The following is a 19,044-nucleotide window of genomic DNA, read 5'->3' as shown; positions in this document are numbered from 1 at the left end:
GAATGCCAAGACATTTCAACATGGGAAAATCTATTAACGTTAATTCATTTGATCAAGAATTAAGAGAGAAAAATCATAACATCATCTTGATAGATTAACAAAATTTAATTCAACAAAGACCCATTTACGATTTAAAAAACCACTTAACAAAATAGAAATTAAAACAACCCTATTTTAATAAAGGAAAGAAACCCCTCTACAAACATCATATTCAATGGTGAATCACTAGTTTGAAATCAGAAACAAAGAAGTGCCACCAACACTAGCCTAGCAAATGGAATAAAAGAGTAAAAAAGAAAATATAAATATTATAAAAGAAGAGACAGTTATTTTTACTTGCAAATAATACAACTATTTAGAAAATCCATGCAAATCAACTGAAAAATGAATTGAACTAAGAAGAGAATTCAGCAAATTGTTCAGATACTATACCCCATTAGTAAGCAACTATGAAAATGTCATGAGAAAAAACGATGACATTTATAAAACTCTAAGCCACCCAGGAATGATGAAATGAAAAATGTTTAAGATGTACCTGGGAGAAACAGAGCTGAAACAATTTCCTAAAGATTTAAGAAAGCTTTACTGAAGAACTTCTCAGACGTCTGTGTAGAGGGAGGTATGATAGGGCCCATGTGGGTGAGATGAGTCCACATTATAATATTTGACCAACAAATTCCTATCAAGATTGTGGGTTTACTTTTTTTTGGATAGATTTTCCAAAATTGAAAGTAACAATTCCTCCTACCTGTCAAAATTAGATGTTATTTTAACCCTTTACCATGACGAATCCAAGCTGTTGTATTTTCTATAATTTGATTTATAGGTTTTGCAGAACTGAGAGCTAACCCTCAAAACGACCTCAAGCCATTTATTCACTGGACGGTTGAAGTATGTCATACAAGAGTTGTATCTTTTGGAAGGGGACTGCAGGGGTGAAGATGGCTCTTGGCTGATCTTTAGGCAGCAGGGAAAGACTGGTATTGGCTGCAACATGATTTGGAAAGACCAGTGATCACAGAGCTGTGGCGTTAACCTCATCTAAGAATGCAGCTAGTTTAGAGGAACATCCATCCTCTGGTCACACGGAGATGTTTTTTCAACATGTCTTGAGCACTGAGACCATGTGCTGCTTTGCTCCTTACAGAGGCAGGCTGGCATCAGGAACTGTAGTTGTCAAGCTCTCATGGGTTTATATGTGTGTGTGACACATTTGAAAGTGGCCTTGCAGACTAATCAAGACCTAACCTTCATGTCCCAGCTGGGAACTCCAAGAAATCAGGGCACACCTTGAGGGTCAGTTGAAGTGTTGGGGGAGAAACAGTAAAAGAGACTTTGATGTTTAAGATTCTGAAACACTGATAATCAAGCAGCCTGGGTAAAGAGGAGATGCATGATAACCACTAGACAGCAAAGTAAAAAGCAGAGATATCATACATGTATACCTGTGGCCAATTCACGTTTTATGGCAAAAACCATCACAATGTTATAGGGTAATTATTGTCCAATTAAAATATAAATTAATTAATAAAAGTAGAGATATCACTTTGACAACAGAAGTCCACAGAGTCAAAGTTATGGTTTTTCCAGTAGTCATGTATGGATGTGAGAGTTGGACAATATAGAAGGCCAGGTGCCGAAGAACTGATGCTTTCAAACTGTGGTGTTGGAGAAGACTCTTCAGAGTTCTTTGAACTGCAAGGAGATCAAAAGAGTCAATCCTAAACGAAATCAACCCTGAATATTCATTGGAAGGACTGATGCTGAAACTGAAGCTGCAATACTTTGGCCACCTGATGCAAAGAGCCAACTCACTGGAAAAGACCCTGATCCTGGGAAAGATTGAAGGCAAGAGGAGAAACAGGCAGCAGAGGACGAGATGATTGGATGGCATCACTGACTCAATGGACATGAGTTTGAGCAAACTCTGGGAGACAGTGAAGGACAGGGAAGCTGGTGTGCTGCAGTTCATTGCAAAGAATTGGACACAACTTAACGACTGAACAACAAAAACAAAATGGCAGGTTAGAGACATTTTCCAAGAAGCTGGTAGCTTGTCTTGAGCTGATAAAAAGTCATAAAAATATATGCCTTTCTAGGGCTGGTATGAGGGCTTCCCCAATGTCTCTAGCAGTAAAGAATCCACCTGCAGTACAGCAAATGCAGGTTCAATTCCTGGGTCAGAAAGATCCCCTGAAGGAGGAAATGGCAACCCACTCCAGTATTCTTGTCTGGAAAATACCATGGGCAGACGAGCCTGGCAGGTTTCAGTCCATGGGGTCACAAAGAGTCAGACACAACTGAGCTCATGATGGATGGAGGACTGGTATGACCTGAAAAAAAATTAAAACACCCTACATGTAAAAGTTATGACCAACCTAGATAGCATATTAAAAAGCAGAGATATTACTTTGCCAACAAAGGTCTGTCTAGTCAAGGCTATGGTTTTTCCAGTAGTCATGTATGGATGTGAGAGTTGGACTGTGAAGAAAGCTGAGCACCAAAGAATTGATGCGTTTGAACTGTGGTGTTGGACAAGACTCTTGAGAGTTCCTTGGACTGCAAGAAGATCCAACAAGTCCATTCTAAAGGAGATCAGTCCTAGGTGTTCATTGGAAGGACTGATGCTGAAGCTGAAACTTTGGCCACCTCAGGCAAAGAGTTGACTCACTGGAAAAGACTCTGATGCTGGGAGGGGCAGGAGGAGAAGGGGACGACAGAGGATGAGATGGCTGGATGGCATCACCGACTCGATGGACATGAGTTTGAGTGAACTCTGGGAGTTGGTGATGGACAGGGAGGCCTGGCGTGCTGCGATTCACGGGGTCACAAAGAGTGCACGAGTGCAAGAGTGCATGGGGTTGCACTCAGTCAGAAATGCACTCAGTCAGACATGCACTCAGTCAAACATGACTGAGTGACTGAACTGAGTTGAACACGTAAATTAAAATATTCTAACAACTCCTGATTCCAGGGGGGACCATGGTGGCAGGATGGCTCCCATAAGCTTATTTCTTCAGGTGTCAGTTCATCCAGTGAATGTCCATGGCCTGCCTCCCATATTCCAGTCCCCAGTGCATAGTCCAGGTTGATAAGTGTAGAAACCAGGTCCCAGCAGGAACAATTAAAACGGCTTTGGGCATTTGCCCATTTTCACAGCCACCTTGCTCTCCATGGTTAATAGAGAATGAGTGTGGAGTAAGTGACTTCCCGCTGGTGGCAGGAGTCCAGAAGCCACAGCTGATCGCTGCCCTGCACTCCACTCCAGTCCTGCCCTAGGGCAAAGCAGGAAATCACCTGCCTGCCTCAGGCCCATGTGGGCATCTGGCAGAGGACACGAGCAGCAGCAGCTGTAAGAGCAGTAGGTTGTTTTCTGGTCTCAGCGCAAAGAACAACAAATATCCTGTTTGATTAAATTGAGGGAAGCTGGCCAGTTCTGAAACAGGTGGGCTGTTGATTTTGCTTCTTGACAACAATTAACTGAGGTTTTGTATCCTGTTCTCAACACCCCACATCTCCTGCCTGGGTCCAGTGTAGCCAACAGTCCTGCCTGACAAAGTTCCTTTGGGGACACCAGCAAGCCCTGCATGAGCTCCGCTCCACTTCAGGTTTTGCGTCTGATCTTGAGTTCATTCCTCAGTCAACTTAGGATAATGGCATGTATTGTCTGGGCTGGAAGGTACCTCGCATCCTGTGGGGAAGGAGGCTGAATAAGTGAGTTTCAAAATAATGATGATGAGGTCCACGCAACAGAAGGATGAGCCCATTCTTTGGCTGTTCAGGTTCCTTTTTAGGTGAAAGGAAAACCACAGCAACAACCTCCCAAGTAGGAACTTAAACAGTAACATTCAGGTGCTCAGATATTTGAAAGCCACAATTTAAAAATCATATGTGAAACCAACAGGTTCGGGAGCGATGAGACTTATTTTTGAATTCTTGTTTTGCATCTGACCCCTAACATGTCTGCTTCACCTCTCCTTGGAATATACATTGTCAGGCTGTTTATCGGGTTTGACATCATGTTTATCTGGCTCCAGCCACTCTGGAGAAGGGAGTGGGTTTTGTTTGTTTGGTGTTTGTTTTTAAGTTCTACATTTCTCTGGAGCATTTGGAAAGGGTACTTGAGTGGAATTCAGTACACATATAAGACTTTTAAAAGTCAGATATCATAGGATGAAAAGGAAGGCTGAAAAAAAGGAAATGCTGTTTGCATAAAACTGACATTCCCTGACTTTGCCAAATTTTGTCCCAGAGGTTAGTAACCTTCTGTTTCAAAACAGGAAAGAAGCTGAATCACAGGGAGTCACCTACACACAGACTTTGCTAGATAATTATCCAGCTGACAGTTCAGAGAGCTTAACAAACCCTACTCTGTGGCCTCTGAAGACTGAGTTCATTATGCCTTAAATAAGAGAAAAAAATTCCCATTGGGATTTTCAGATGTTAGTGCTTTCTTTAAATATGTGGTTTACCTGTTTAAGGACTTGGCAAACAGGATAAAATGTCTTTCTTGACAGTTACATCTCAGGCTTTAATTATTCCTATTTTTGATCTTCTAGCTGTGGATCTAGAATTAAACAGTCTTTCTTTAATGTGGGTAGTTGCTTTTTTAAAAAGCTGTTTTCAACTTGCAGACTTTTTTTTTTTCCTGCATGAACGGCTGGGTGGAGAGAGAAAAGAAAGTGCCAACTACGACCTTTTTGTTTTCCTGGGAAGCTGATGGGCAATTATCTGGAAATGTCTGGTGTGTCTTGTGCCACACAGATTGGGAAAAAGTGTGAGGAGTGCTCAGAGGTGCCGTGGGCGAGACAGACACAGGGGCACAGCCAAGGTAGCTTCCTCCACCCATGTCCTTCAGCAGCAGTGACCACGGTCTTTGTTCCCACCTGCTTGGTGGGCTGTGAGGTCAGGAGTTGCAGGTGGGGAGAGCCATTATGTGGGGCTTTGGAATTTTATTTCCATAACTTCTATCCAAATGGCCAGAAAGGACAGGTTTACCTAAGAGGATTCTCTTTTAATTCTACTACTCTGTTGTTGTAGCTTAAAAAAAGATGGCTATTAAGAGGGGACCTGTTAAGAAAAATGAAAACAGTCTCCTGTGTGCCACCCACATTTTGGGAGAGTTAGGAACTTAGCAAAACTGCCTTTTGTTCCTCCATGTTGGGTTCTGGGGTGGGGCTATGCGTGGTGATGGTGAGCTTGGGTCTTTTTAAAAAATTATGCATGTATCTGTTTGCAAAATGTAGATATATATTTCTCTCTATGGAAGTGAGGCAGAGTGGGTATACGGAAATGTGAGTAAACAAGATAGTTCCGGAGAAAGAGGAACCGTCGCAAGAACAGGAAGGACTGAGCTCTCTGGGATCACAGTAAACAGGCAGAGAGAGTCTGCAGCGTGATGGATTAGCTTGGAGTGGAGAGCTGACTGGGCGGTCTCTATTCCTTCTCTCTTGAGACACGAAGCCTCCGAAGAACCCTGCTAATGACGAGAGGTTACTGAGGCATGAGAAAGCGATAATAAAGCAGTCAGCCACAGTATGGCTGTGCTTACTATGTTCCAGATACTGTTCTCAGTGCTTTAGACACCTAAACACTGTGTGCAGTGTTTCATCCCCACAGCAACCCTGTAAAGGAGGAGCTATTATGATCCCCATTTTACGGTTGTAGAAACCGAGGCACAGACAGATTGAGAAACTTGGCTAAAGTCACATACACAGTGAGTGGGAAAGCAGTATTTAAACTTAGGTAGTCTGAGACCAGAGTCCATGCTTGTTATTGTTTAATCGCTAAGTCATGTGCAACACTTTGCAACCCAACGGACTGCAGCCCATCAGGTTCTTCTGTCAATGGGATTTTCCAGGCAAGAACCCTGGAGTGGGTTGTCATTTTCTTCTCCAAGGGATCTTCCCAACCCAGGGGTTGAACCTGGTCTCCTGCTCTGGCAGGCAGATGCTTTCTTTACCCCCGAGCCACCAGGGAAACCCAGAGTTCATGCTGTTAATGACTAAAAGTTTACTGGTAAGAAAAAAATTAGGTAAAACAATAAGTCTAGGTAGGAAATGCTGTGACCAGGACTTGAAGGACATCAGAGTGGGGATGGGAAGTTCCACTAGAGGAACTGGAGGTAGTCAAGGGAAGGAGAGATGGAGGAAAATTTTCTGCATCACTTTTCGGAGCCACCACCTCCCTGAGTCATCAGATCCCCACCACATTCCAAGCTGGATGCGGACTGTCTCGAGGAGCATGTGATCTCTAGTGGAATCAAGAGAAAGTAGTCCCTGCTCTCCTGGCCCCAGCTTATTCCCAGGCTGGCATGTGAGGATGCAAGTGTGTAGGATTTAGAATCTCTAGGGGCTGGACTGCCTGTGCCTGTCAGGCAAGTTGAGGACCCGTCCAAGGGGAGGATGGTTGTGGTTGCTGTTGGTGAAGAGACAGCCAATGATTAACAGGGTTGCCTGCCAGCCATCAGTGGGTCTTCGAGAGAAGCTCAGAGGACTCAACAGCAACCAGTACTGAACTCCAGAACAGGGTCTCCAGCATGACTGAGCAAGGAGTTATCACGAGGCTTTTACCTTCTCTTCTACATAAAGGTGGATACATGGGCTTGGAGAGGTTCAGTGACTTGCCCGCAGCTCTGCAGCTGGCAAATGGCAGAGGCAGGATGAGTGAAGCGATGGCCGTGTCCTCTACCCGATGTGTTCAGCCACAGGTATCACACCAAGACCCTGGCTATGCCTCTGTGTGTGGAATTATACAACCTCCTCTTTTCTGATTCAGCTGGGGTTCATGTGAATGCCCAACCGCCAGCTAAAAGTTTATTTAGTGTTTCCCATGGGACACTAATAAACATAGGTGTGACTGAAATTATCAGGGCTTTGAGGAGGGCGGCAAAAATGACTCATTTCTCACCTCTGTCTATAATGGCAGAGGTGCTGCTTTGGGACCAAGTGCTGTGAAATCACAGGTGCAAAAATCAGAGCTGTTGGCTCATAGCCAGTGAACTGTTCCATGCCCTTCCTAAACCAGAAGGTTCTGCAGCCCCCAGTCCTTCTTCCAGAGGAGGCATGTAGGTCATATCAAATTTAGCTCCCATGATACCCTGTCCTCAGGGGGGTTTTGAGGCGGGGACAAAGAAAGAAGGGGTTTTGAGTGACACCAAACACAAGAGCTACATATTATTAAACACTTCCTACACATCAACGTCCTTGGCGTGAATTATCTCATTGGATTAACATACCAACCTGATGAAGTGGGGACTGTTTCTAAAACCCATTTTATGGATGAGGAGACTAAAGCTTAAGTAGATGAAATCAGTTGTTCAAGTTACGCGACCTGAAAGAGCCTCAGAGAATAACCATCAGGAATACTGTCACTCTCGTTTTGATTGTGTGAGATGACGCATCTGTTGCAATAGGTTGAGTTTGGAATCAAACCTGCTGTCTATGGTCTAAAGGGAAACCTGATGCTGCCCTATTTCTCTGGCCCCTGACCTTGGCCTCTGAGGCCGTGGGAGTCCTGAAGAGGGAGTTCACTCAGCTCCAAGAGGAAGGAAGCCCCTCGTCATTTCCCCAGATGAATCCTCCTACTTCCCCTCTTTCAAACGGACTTGGAAGAACTCCTGAGTCTGGTCTGGGATTAAGGGTCGTAGGGATAGAAAGAAGTCTTCAGAGCTATATAATTTCAAGTCTGGTCAGGAGGTCTCTGGGAGGAAGATATCCTTAAGCATCAAATCTGAGTGACAGGCTGAAAACTTCAAGGTCTTTCTGTATCAAAGAAAGAAGTTTGTTAACTAGAACTAGAACTTGATGTGCAAGGTGGTCATCTCAGGTGGATTTTCCCTCGGGGTGGGGGGCAAAATTATAGTGCAAAGCATGGGATTCAGCCCACTGTATCTCCCTTTACAACTTGCTTTGGGTTTAGGGCTAAAAGGAAGACAAGCAGCCTCTGAGTTCTTTCTCCAACTGTGGTATAGATTTGGGTTTTGTTTTGAGAGGAGTTAGTGTGTGTGTGTGTGTGTGTGTGTGTGTGTGTGTGTGTGTGTGTGGTGCGTTTTCCTAGCATTATTGATTTCAGAAGAAAGATGATCTTTGGAGATAAATCATTTTATACATTAGTACAGTTTCTCTGTTTTATAGCTGAGAAAAGTGAAACGAGGGGTTCCCAAGGTCATTCCTTGACTGCTAAAGCTAAGGCTCGAACCTGTGTCTCTTGACCCAGTGTCCAGATCCCAAGACTTGCTTATGTCCAATGGCTCACCCATGCCTTTGGGTACTAGAGGCCCTTGTCTACCTCAGAGGCATTTGGACAAATTCCTCATGATTCCTCTTCTCTGAGGACATAATGTTTAAGCTGTTATAGTACAGTCTTAAAAATAATGTTTGGTGTCACAAAGATGGTCATTTAAACGTCCATTGCTGGAGCTTCCCTGGTGGCTCAGTGGTGGGGAGTCTGCCTGCCAGTGCAGGAGACACTGGTTTGATCCCTAGTCTGGGAAAGTCCCACATGCTGCAGAGAAACTAAGCCTGTTTGTCACAAGTATTGAGCCTGTGCTCTAGAGCTCAGGAGGTGCAACTACTAGAACCCATGCGCCCTAAACCCATGCTCTGAGACAAGAGAAGCCACCACAATGAGAGGCCCGAGCACTGCAACTCGAGAGTAGCCCCCACTCGCCACAACTAGAGAAAAGCCTGAGCAGCAACAAAGGCCCAGAACAGCCAAAATAAATAAATAAATACAAATTAAGCATCTCATGACCTGCTTCCCTGAGAACAAAATAGCAACATTTTTTGTTGTTGCAAATCTTCCCAAAATATTTGTGACCACATTTGTGCCTTAGTAATTAGAGTCTGATGAACATAACACATTTTCACATGATTCAAGATGCCACAGTACCTCACGGTCACCATTTTAGAGCTCTCTAAGCACAGCTTGTAAGACACCACCTAGTTTAACACTTTTAAAGTGATATTTTTGGTCATATCACCTTTTATGTTTATAAAAGTAAACAGTAAAATGTCTGATTAATTGAGAAGTTTGGGTTACTTGAATTCTGGTTAGTGGAGGTCTTTTTACACTATATGGTCTGTGTCACCCTTGCCCTGCCTGCCTCCTCAGACAAGTTGTGAAGAATATTTCATGGCCTAGAAACTTCTTGAATTTTATAAAAATACCATGCATTCTTCCTAGCCTAGAGCATGCTCACTGTAAATCAAACAGAAAAGAAGATAAAACACCGAAGTAACTGACACCCAGCCTGGAATAGAAATCCACCTAAACTTCCTGTAGCTTCTCATTTGTTGTCAATCTAAAGGAATCAGGGCTCTGACCCCTTCTCAGGCCACATCTGCTGTGGTGCCTGTCCTAGTGGCCCTGGCCAGAGAGAGATGTGAGAGCTGCCTGGCATGACTGGTGTGTTTTGAATCTCCAAATGGACAGCCGTTCTGACAGGAGAGATCAGATGCCATCTTTCTCCCTCTGAGGCAATCGGGTTTTTCAGTCTGTATAAATGGCACTGCCTCTGCCTGCCTGGATCATCCTCGCAGGGTCTGGTGATTGCCTCATAAATCAGGGCTTTTGTTTGCCTTCCTTTAATCAAACAGAGCGGGAATGATTAAATGTGTTCTTAACGTAATCACCCTTTTCTTTTTGGGCCTGGGGAAACAAGTCTCCCCAAGATATCTGTTGTGTTTATCCAGGGGAGTTTTCAGGGAAGGAACAGCGCACCTGGAAGGGGGAACTGATGATGGGCTGTGTGGGGAGCAATGAGGAAGGCCAGAAACCAAGGTCAGAAAATAAGGCATAGCTGGGTCGCCTGGAAATGGTACAGAAGATTCAAAGGGGCTCCAGCAGGGTCCTCACTCAGGTACTCCTCCTGTAGGACAAAATATAATACAATCCACCTCTGAAGATGTGGAACTGGCAGGTGCTGAGGGCTGACTATGGGCAGTGGCCAGAATCAGTGACCGTGATACCAAGGAACAATTGTATCTATATTCAGTGTAATGGCCTCTTTCTCTCTCACTCTCCACCATTAGTGACTCCTGGTGCTCACAGCCCTAGCTCGTCCTTAATTTTGATTTCTTTAGCTCTACATTTACTTCATGACTCTTCAGAAGTCATTTCTTCTGCCAATAGGAAAGTCTTGTCTGATTCATGGTTCATATTAGTGAGACAGAGAAATTTAATTATTACTTTCTCCTTCTTTATGTTTTTTGAAGCAGGGGTCATAGGTAATTGGAAAGGTAATTGGATTTTTTGTGTGTGGCAGGTCTCCAAGCCCTGGTCCAGTGAGTTGTGCAGGAGTATGGATGGAGCGAGATGGTTCAAAAGTACACACCTAAGCAGCAAGGGTTTTACGTGGACTGGTTTCTCTTTGAACAGAGCATGGTCCAAGCGGGCACCAACTACCCACCAATACAGCCGGCACTTATAGGCATTTGAGAGTCTTTAGAGCAGCCATAAGCTCTCCCTAAACTGCCACTCCCACTGGAGACCTGGTTCTGTAGGAGGCTGGAAAAAGCTAGGAGAAGGTGAGAAATATGTCCTTGGCTCTAAGAGTTACATATACATTTTGAACTCAAGGGCAAAGCCATAGCCGATATGGCTCTTCTAGAGTGGAAGGAAAAGAGCCACACTCACAATCTAGCGGCCTGCCCTGTGCTCCTGGCTCTTCACTGGCTCTGGAATCAGATTAAGGCTGTCACCCGCACGTGCGCGTCCAGGCGCTCGCGCATGCGCACACCGGGAGGCCGGGGCAGGTGTGGTGGAAGACTGGAAACTCGCCTGCCGTCTTGGTGGGAAGTCTCCTGGGGCCCCTGTCTTGTCGGCCCGAACCGAGACGCCGGCAGCAGCTCCTGCCCTTTCGGCCAGACGTGCCTACAGAGCTGCTATTGTTTCCCTCAGGTAACAAATGTCACGGGCCTGGGCCAGCCCAGTTGCTTCCACGCCCATCAAATGAGAAGGGTGCTTTGTTTTAATTGTCACATTTGTTGTTTGGAGGGAGGCTCCGACCACGGAGTTTTCTGGGTGACCTTTCTGTTAGAATTGCATGCAAATGGCCCAGCGAAAGGTTGTGATTGGTCTGGAAAGGTTATCTCCGTTTGTCTAGATGGCTTTCTTCACAGAGGAAGAAAGTTCAGGCAGGAAGCCCAGGGCTGGGTACAGCGGAGGAGAAAGGTCATCTGGTCTACACCCTTCAGTCCACAGGGCCCTGCCTGCAGGTGGCGGCTTCTGTCTGCTTCCGGCCTCCTACTAGTTTTTCACCTCAGCCTGGAGTAACCCTGAGGCCGAGGCTCCTTGCTGCTGCTCCCCCAGGTGGCCTTTTTTTCCTCAGAACAGGCTCTGTTTGAACGGATACAGTACATCCTCCAGTCGCCCTGAGCTAGGCCATGTAGAGGAATCACCCCTCTGAACAATCCAGGCTGTTAATGGGTTCTTAAAGAGTTTGTTGAGGGGACAATGTATTAAATCTTCACCCTCCAGACAACTCTGTTTAAATAACTACCCTTTCTGAACCAAAAAAAAAAAAATTCTCTGGAAACTCAGCTGAGATTAATGTGTTCTTTATTACCGCAGAGCCACCTGATAATCCCTTTCCCCTAATTTCAGACTGACATTGGGAGTGAGATCGATTTTAAATGAGACATACTCAGATTTTAAGCTGCTGAAGAGAAAGATGTCTGCTAGGATTTATGTGTGGGGAGTGGGGCAGATTTCTTGTCCCACACTGGCCAGTCCCTCCCAGGAAAATCAGACTGTTGACTTTCCTGCTGGGTGGAGGCCTGGAGGCAGCGCAAATAACCTTAGAGGTCGCGTTGGGCGAGGGTGGGAGAACGTGAAGCCAGTGACCGGGGCTGTATGTGAGGGCTAGCAGAGAAGGTTCCAGAGGCATGAGGGGATTGCAGTGCAGGAGTGTGAAGGTCTCATGAATCATGTCAGCTGTTGACTGGGGATTCACAACAAAGCAGCTGCTTGTGCAAGCTGTAGCTCAGTCCTTGGGGAAGCAGGTGGTGAGGGCTGTGTGGGGCATGGCCTGCCCCAACCTGTCTCCATTAGCTGTAATTATACTTGTGACTTGTACTCGGGGACAGCAAGGAGCCATCAAGGCCTGCTGGGACTACCGGAAACCTACCTTTCTAGCCAGTGGTCAGTCAGCTGTAAAAATGGGCCAGAGTTGGCAACAACAGAAGGAGTTGAGGCCTGAAGCAATTTTTCTTTGAAATCAACTTCTAAATTGCAGGGAGTCCAAATAAATTGACACATTTACTGGTTTGCCAGGCTTTCTCATTCCTGCTTCATTGCCTCAGCCTGGCCATTCCTTGCTAGAGCAGTTCTGGGTGGGGGATGGGGGATGGGGGATTTAGGCGATCTCCTCCCCCCAAAACTGGAGGCAGCAATGAACTGTTTGGAAGGCTGTCACAGGCTGGGAACTTAGATGACAATTTCTGTGTGCAAGCCCAGTTTCATTACAACATTACTGAGTGCTTTTCAACTTATAAACTGAAAACATGTTCCACAAAAGAAACCTATAATCTACAGGGGAAAACCCTTGTACACTAAAAAGCAAAGAGGTACCAAGTATTCATTCCAAGGTGAATACGTGTTTTACCACGATGTAGGCTGTCTCTTCAGTCCACCCTCCTGGGGAGAGAAAACCACTTTCTTAGCAGAATTTTCTCATTTACCCAGTTTAAATTCTGGCCTATTTCTTAATCATAACTGAAATTCACTAACAAAAGAAGGCCCTCATGAGTTTTGATTGGTCACTTAGTATTTACAGTAGCATCTTGGTCACTGGAATTTTGAAGTGCTGGCCTGATTGGGCAGCCTAGAAGCACTTAGGGAGGAGTGGTCATTGGCGGTGACAGTCTCTGCGTGGGTGGACAGCTTAGGGACAGGGCTGCAAGCACAGGCATGGATTCAGAATGCATTTCTGCCACTTGATGGTTGGGCACGGAATGTCATCTAAGACTCAGGTTCCTCATCCATCAGTGGGGAAAATAGTAGCTACCTAATGGTTAGTTTAGGCTTGAGCGATGTGACAGCCCCGGTACACTGTAGATGCTTAGTGAGTGTTGGCTCTTTTTCATCATCACTGAGAATCAGCAGGGCCTACTTTCTCTTCCCAGTGCTGGACAAGCTCAGGCAGTGAGGTGGGGGGATCATTTCCTGATATCATCCTTGACGTGAGCCCTGGCTTTTTATCCTCCTGGTGGCACAGAGGTAAAGAATCCACCTGCCAATGCAAGAGATGCAGGCAACACAGGGTCAGTCCCTAGGTTGGGAAGATCCCCTGGAGGAAGAAATGATAACCCACTCCAGTAAAATCCCATGGACAGAGAAGCCTGGAGAGCTTCAGTTCCTGGGCTAACAAAGAGTCGGACATGACTAAGCAACTGAGCACCTCCACACAAAGTCGAAAAGCCAGCTGGGTTGGGGTCTCCCCCTATTCCAAATAGGCCCTTTGAACTCTGACTTCTGCTTTTTCTCCCTTTTCCTCCGTCTATCTTCATGCCCTGACTGAAGTCTCACCTCCTCTAGGAAGGCTTCCTGAAGTCACTTGTCATGATTTATAGAGGAATTTGTTAGCACTCTTTGTCCCCTTACCAAATGTAATGCCATGACATTAATTAGCTTTTGATGAATCTGTGTCACCTCTTAAACCACCTGGCTACTATTTGGAGGTCATGGGTGGCTCTTTCTGTTTCCTTGCATTTCCCCCTGTACCCAGGTTAGTGTCTGGCTCAAAACAGGTGTTGAGCAAATGCTTGTTTACTCATAGATTGATGTAAAAAAAAAAAAAAAAAAAGTGGGCTGAAGACTTGTGCAAAGATTAGAGTTTGCCTTGATCATCTTTGGCATTGATTCGTTCAGCCAAATTTGACTGAGAACCTACTAGGCTCAGGCATATGGTGGTGAGCAAAACACAAATAGGAGCTGATGAGAACAAATACATTGCACTGGGATTGGTATTTCTTCTATAGGTGTGGGGAAGGGGTGTGGAGGTGGAAGGTCACAGCTCTCTTAGCAAGTATTTCGCTTGTTTGTACTGTAGCAACTTAGGAACCTGGAGCTGCAGCACCCCCACCCCCACCCCCCAACCCCGCCGAATTCCCTGAGCTGCATGGTTCTAGGTGAGCCTTGGCCACAGGAGACATTTTGAGTAAAATTTGGAAGGTGGAGGTTAAGCAGGAGCCACAGTTCTTTTTTTAAAATTTATTTTGTTGAGGTATAGTTTATTTACCATGTGTTAATTTTTACTGTGTATCAAAGTGGTTCCGTTTTATATATATACACATATTTTTCATATTCTTTTCCATTATGGTTTATCACAGGATATTGAGTATCGTTCCCTGTGTTATGTAGCAGGGCCTTGTTTATCCATTCTGTATATAACAGTTTGCGTCTGCTAATCCCAGCTCCCAGTCCACCCCCCTGCCCCTCTCCCTTGGCAACCACAGTCTGTTCTCTATGTCTGAGTCTGTTTCTGTTTCATAGATATGTTCATTTGTGTCGTATTTTAGATTTTATATATATATGTGATATCATAATGGCTTTTGTCTTTCTCTTTCTGACTTATTTCACTTAGTATAATAATCACTAGGTTCATCTATGTTGCTCCAAATGGTATTATTTTGTTCCTTTTTTATGGCTGAGTAATAGTGCATTGCATATATGTACCATATCTTCTTTATTCACCCCTCTGTTGATGGACATTTAGGTGGTTTTCGTGTCTTGGCTATTGTGAATAGTGCTGCTATGAACACTGGGGTACACGTGTCTTTATGAATGGTAACTTTGTCCAGATACATGCCCAAGGAGTGGGATTGCTGGATCCTACAGCAGCTCTGCTTTTAGTTTTGTGAGGAACCTCCATTCCATTTTCCACGGTGGTGGCGCCAGTTTACATTCCTATGGTAGTGTAGGAGGGTTCCCTTTTCCAGGAGCCACAGTTCTTAAGCCCTGAATGTGGCTACAAGGCAAGAGCAAGGTAGCAGCTTGTATATACCCATGCCGATGTGCTGGCTAACCCAGGAGGTGCGGGGCAGCACCCAGCTCTGCAGATCTTCCCACTCCTACCAGATCTCCTTCAGCCTCTCCAAGGCCTAGGCCAGCTCTGTAGAATCCCCGCTTCTGCAGGTCACCAAGAGCACCCAGGTGTCGAGACACAGAGCGGCATCCCCCTGGGGTTCCAGACATCATGTGCTACGTATGCTTAGTCGCTCAGTCATGTGCTATGCTTAGTTGCTTAGTCGTGTCCGACTCTTTGTGACCCCGTAGACGGTAGCCTGCCAGGCTCCTCTGTCCGTGAAAATTCTCCAGGCAAGAATACTGGAGTGGGTCATATGAGTCTCAGTATATTGTAGGTTCCAGTTTGCCCTTGCCATCGTCCATGTCTGCTTCCTTTTCCGAGGACAGTCTAGCTGACCCAGAGTAACTGTGGATCCAACACTAGACACAGACGCAGAGGCCGTGCAAACGGCACGACTTCACTGAAGGAGGCCTAACTCCCGCCAACTCTGATATCCAAGTGTAAATCATCTAGAATGGTTCTGCTTCTCCAGCCAAACCCTGCCTGATCCAGTGTCTACAGCGCATAACATTTGTGGAGCTTCATTGTGTGCAGGTTGGGTGGTCACACTGCGTCTAAGAGAGATTACATGCGAATGATGTGGTGGGGACCCTTCACACCCCAACTTTGGAGGGAGAAACACCTACTACTCCCCCAGCTCCTGGACTATTCAAGCCGGCCTTGGGGCTGATGGAGAGGAGGTAGAATCTGTGCACATGACCACCACTGGAGGAACAACCGGTTCATCACAACATTGGCATGATGGAGGTGCAAAGATGCAAAGCAGCTTCGGTTTGTGTGGCTGGAAGTGAGAGCAGCAGCAGCTTGGTTTCAGTTGAGCAGATTATTGCTTGGCTTCTGCCAGCTGGTGGTAGGAAGAGGTATCAGAGAATCCCACTTCCTAGATTTGGGGGATGTGCGTGTGTGCCTTAAGGGACCACAGCCTTACCTGGTCTTTGGATGATATGGGCCAGGGCCGGGTGGGGGCCACACTTTTGTCCCCCTGGTGCAGCCCTAGACCTCCAGCTCTGGCATCACATACGGGCCAGCACAACCATCACCCAGTAGCACAGCTGTGGGAATCTAGGGCAGGACAAGATGAGCAAAAACACCCAAATTCAAAGTCAAATACACGACAGTGTACATATTCATGTGCAGAAAACACAGGGACGTGGAGAAGGAAGTGGAGTGGAATAAGGGAGCCTCCCGGGGGGCGCACTTTATTACCGAATGATGAACCGAAGCCTTGCTGTCTGTCACTGTTCAGAGCACCGTCATTTTTTTTTTTAATCCCTCCCACGCAGCGCTGTGCTATTTTGGGTTCTGTTATTTTTTTTCCCTTTCTCTCACCTCAGTCTGCTTGAGATGCTTGACAAATGAATGTGGAAGAAATGCTTTATTTTCCCCAATTTGGATGAGGGGTTTATTCCAGGGTAGCTGCCTTCTTCTTTGTGTCATCATGCTCTGCCTGGGCGGAAGGTGCCTGCTGAGAGCAGAGCCCGTGGTGGTCTCCTCCTGTGGTCTCCTGGCCCAGCTCTGAAGCCCTGTTTGCTAGTGAGAGGCCTTCCTTTAGCCAGGATCCAAGCAGAACAGAAAAGAATGCCAGGTACCCTTTTGCAAAGACCACATACCTCTCCTCTATCTCACACGTGGTGTGCTGAAGATTTGTTTAATTTCCCTTTTAAAAAGCAAAACAAGGTCCCATTTGTTTATTTTTGTTTTTTATTTCCATTACTCTGGGAGTTGGGTTCATAGAGGATCTTGCTGCGATTTATGTCAGAGTGTTCTGCTTATGTTTTCTTCTCAGAGTTTTATAGTTTCTGGTCTAGTATTTAGGTCTTTAATTCATTTTGAGTTTGTTTTAGACATGTGAAATAGGTAGCTAGTGAGAAGTTGCTGTATAACACAGGGAACTCAACCTGGTGCTCTGTGACAACCTAGAGAAGTGGGATGGGGTGGGGGTGGGAGGGAGGTTCAAGAGGGAGGGGACACACGTATGCTTATGGCTGATTCACATTGTTGTATGGCAGAAACCAACACAACATTGTAAAGCAATTAGCCTCCAATTAAAAAAGAAAAAAACACAAAACCAGGGAAAAAACCCCCCAAAACATGAAACTTGGAACTCTTTTGAGGATAAGAAGGAGATGCCAGAGGAAGCAGAAGCACTTGATGTTATCTTCTTACTGCCTGTTCACCTAAGTTAGCTATTTAATCAAATGAACAGTTGAGGGCCTGTGTAAACCAGGAGACCAGTGAGCACCTCATTCATCCCACTCTTTGTCTCACTGCCCTTGCTGGCCAGGCCTCCTCAGTGTCAGGATGGTGGAAACCTGCGTCCCTCGTGTACATCCTCTGCTCTGGGTGAGGACCGAGTTGCGGGCTGGCCCTGCTGTTGCTTGACCTCTTGACCTGCGTTGTCCAGGCCAGGGAGGTGCCAGCTCTCCTCAGAGTAAATTGCTATGCCCAGAACCCTGGGGCTGGGGCTGCCCTCAGCAGTGCACCAGAGGCTGCATTACTTGGAGAAGACTATTTTCAGCTGGGGGACAAACCATTAAACTTAAGAAGCTGCCAGCCGTCTCCAGCAGAGCATGCATCTGAGACTCTGGGCACAGGATGTGGCCAGCTTGCGCAGCCATCTGTGGAGATCAAGCCCTTTCTCTCTGGAGCTTGGTGACACTTCACCTTAAAAAGGGAACGGAGCCAATTTGGGGCATCAGCTCGGGCCTCATCTAAGTGTGCTAATAAAAAGTTATGTTTCCCTAGGAGAGTTTGCAGTGACAGTAGAGAGGTGACTGCCTGGGTTTAATACTCCACTGACAGGTGCCTCCAGCCCCCCTCATTTTCCTAGCACCCCCAGGCAGATGCTCCTCCATCCTGCCATTTATATGCTTCTTTATATGGAAATCCTAAAGCCCTGTAAATGGAAGTTAGAGGACTTGGTGAAAATTTCTGAGAGAGCTTCCCTGGTGGCTCAGATGGTAAAGAGTCTGCTTGACAGTGCAGAAGACCTGGGTTCAATTTCTGGTTCAGGAAGATCCCCTGGAGAAGGAAATGGAAACCTACTCCAATATTCTTGCCTGGAGAATCCCATGGACAGAAGAGCCTGGTGAGCCCCAGTCCATGGGGTTGCAGAGAGTTGGACATGATTGAGCAACTAACACTTACGTGGAATCAGACCTAAATGAATCCTATAATACTTGGAAAATTTATTTTACAGTATACAATACATGGCCTTGTCTCTCTAAACTGTTTTCAGTTCTGCCTCACATAACTCACTTAACTCTTTAGCGGAATGTTTTACTGTTCCTGTGTTTCTTTGTCACTTCCAAGGCCACGTCAACCACATCATTTCTACCTGAAAATCTCCCCTGCTTAGTACCGATTTTCCAAACTCATCCATTCTTAAATTTGCACACAAATGCCAGATCCTCTGGGAAGCCTTGACTGAGACCCCAGTGTCCCTGTTCCCCACCCAGAGGGGCTCTCCATCTCCTCTGGATTCCCACAGCTTTTTTTTTTTTGGCCACACCACATGGCATGTGGGACCTTAGTTCCCTGTCCAAGGATTGAACCTGTGCCCCCAGTGGTGGAAACACAGAGTCTCAACCACTGGACCACCGGGGAAGACCCTCCCATAGCTATTTACTGTGACATGTTTTATGTATCCTGTTCATTTATGCATCAGTTAATGGTTGTCTAGCTTCCTGGTATGGTGGTTAAGTATGTGGATTTAAGGGGCTTCCCAGGTGGATCACTGGTGAGGAATCTCCCTGCCAATGCAGGAACTGTAAGAGATTTGGGTTTGATCCCTGGGTTGGGAAGATCCCCTGGAGGAGGAAATGGCAACCTGCTCCAGTATTCTTGTCTGGAAAATCCCATGGACAGAGGAGCCTGGAGGGCTACAGTCCATAGGATTGCAGAGTCAGACCCAGCTGAGCAACTGAGCAGACATGCGTGTGGATTCAGGAGGC

The sequence above is a fragment of the Budorcas taxicolor genome, chromosome 7 (assembly GCF_023091745.1).
Source record: "Budorcas taxicolor isolate Tak-1 chromosome 7, Takin1.1, whole genome shotgun sequence".
NCBI lineage: Eukaryota > Metazoa > Chordata > Mammalia > Artiodactyla > Bovidae > Budorcas > Budorcas taxicolor.
The sequence above is the reverse complement of the archived record's forward strand: the minus strand, read 5'-3'. Positions refer to the sequence as shown.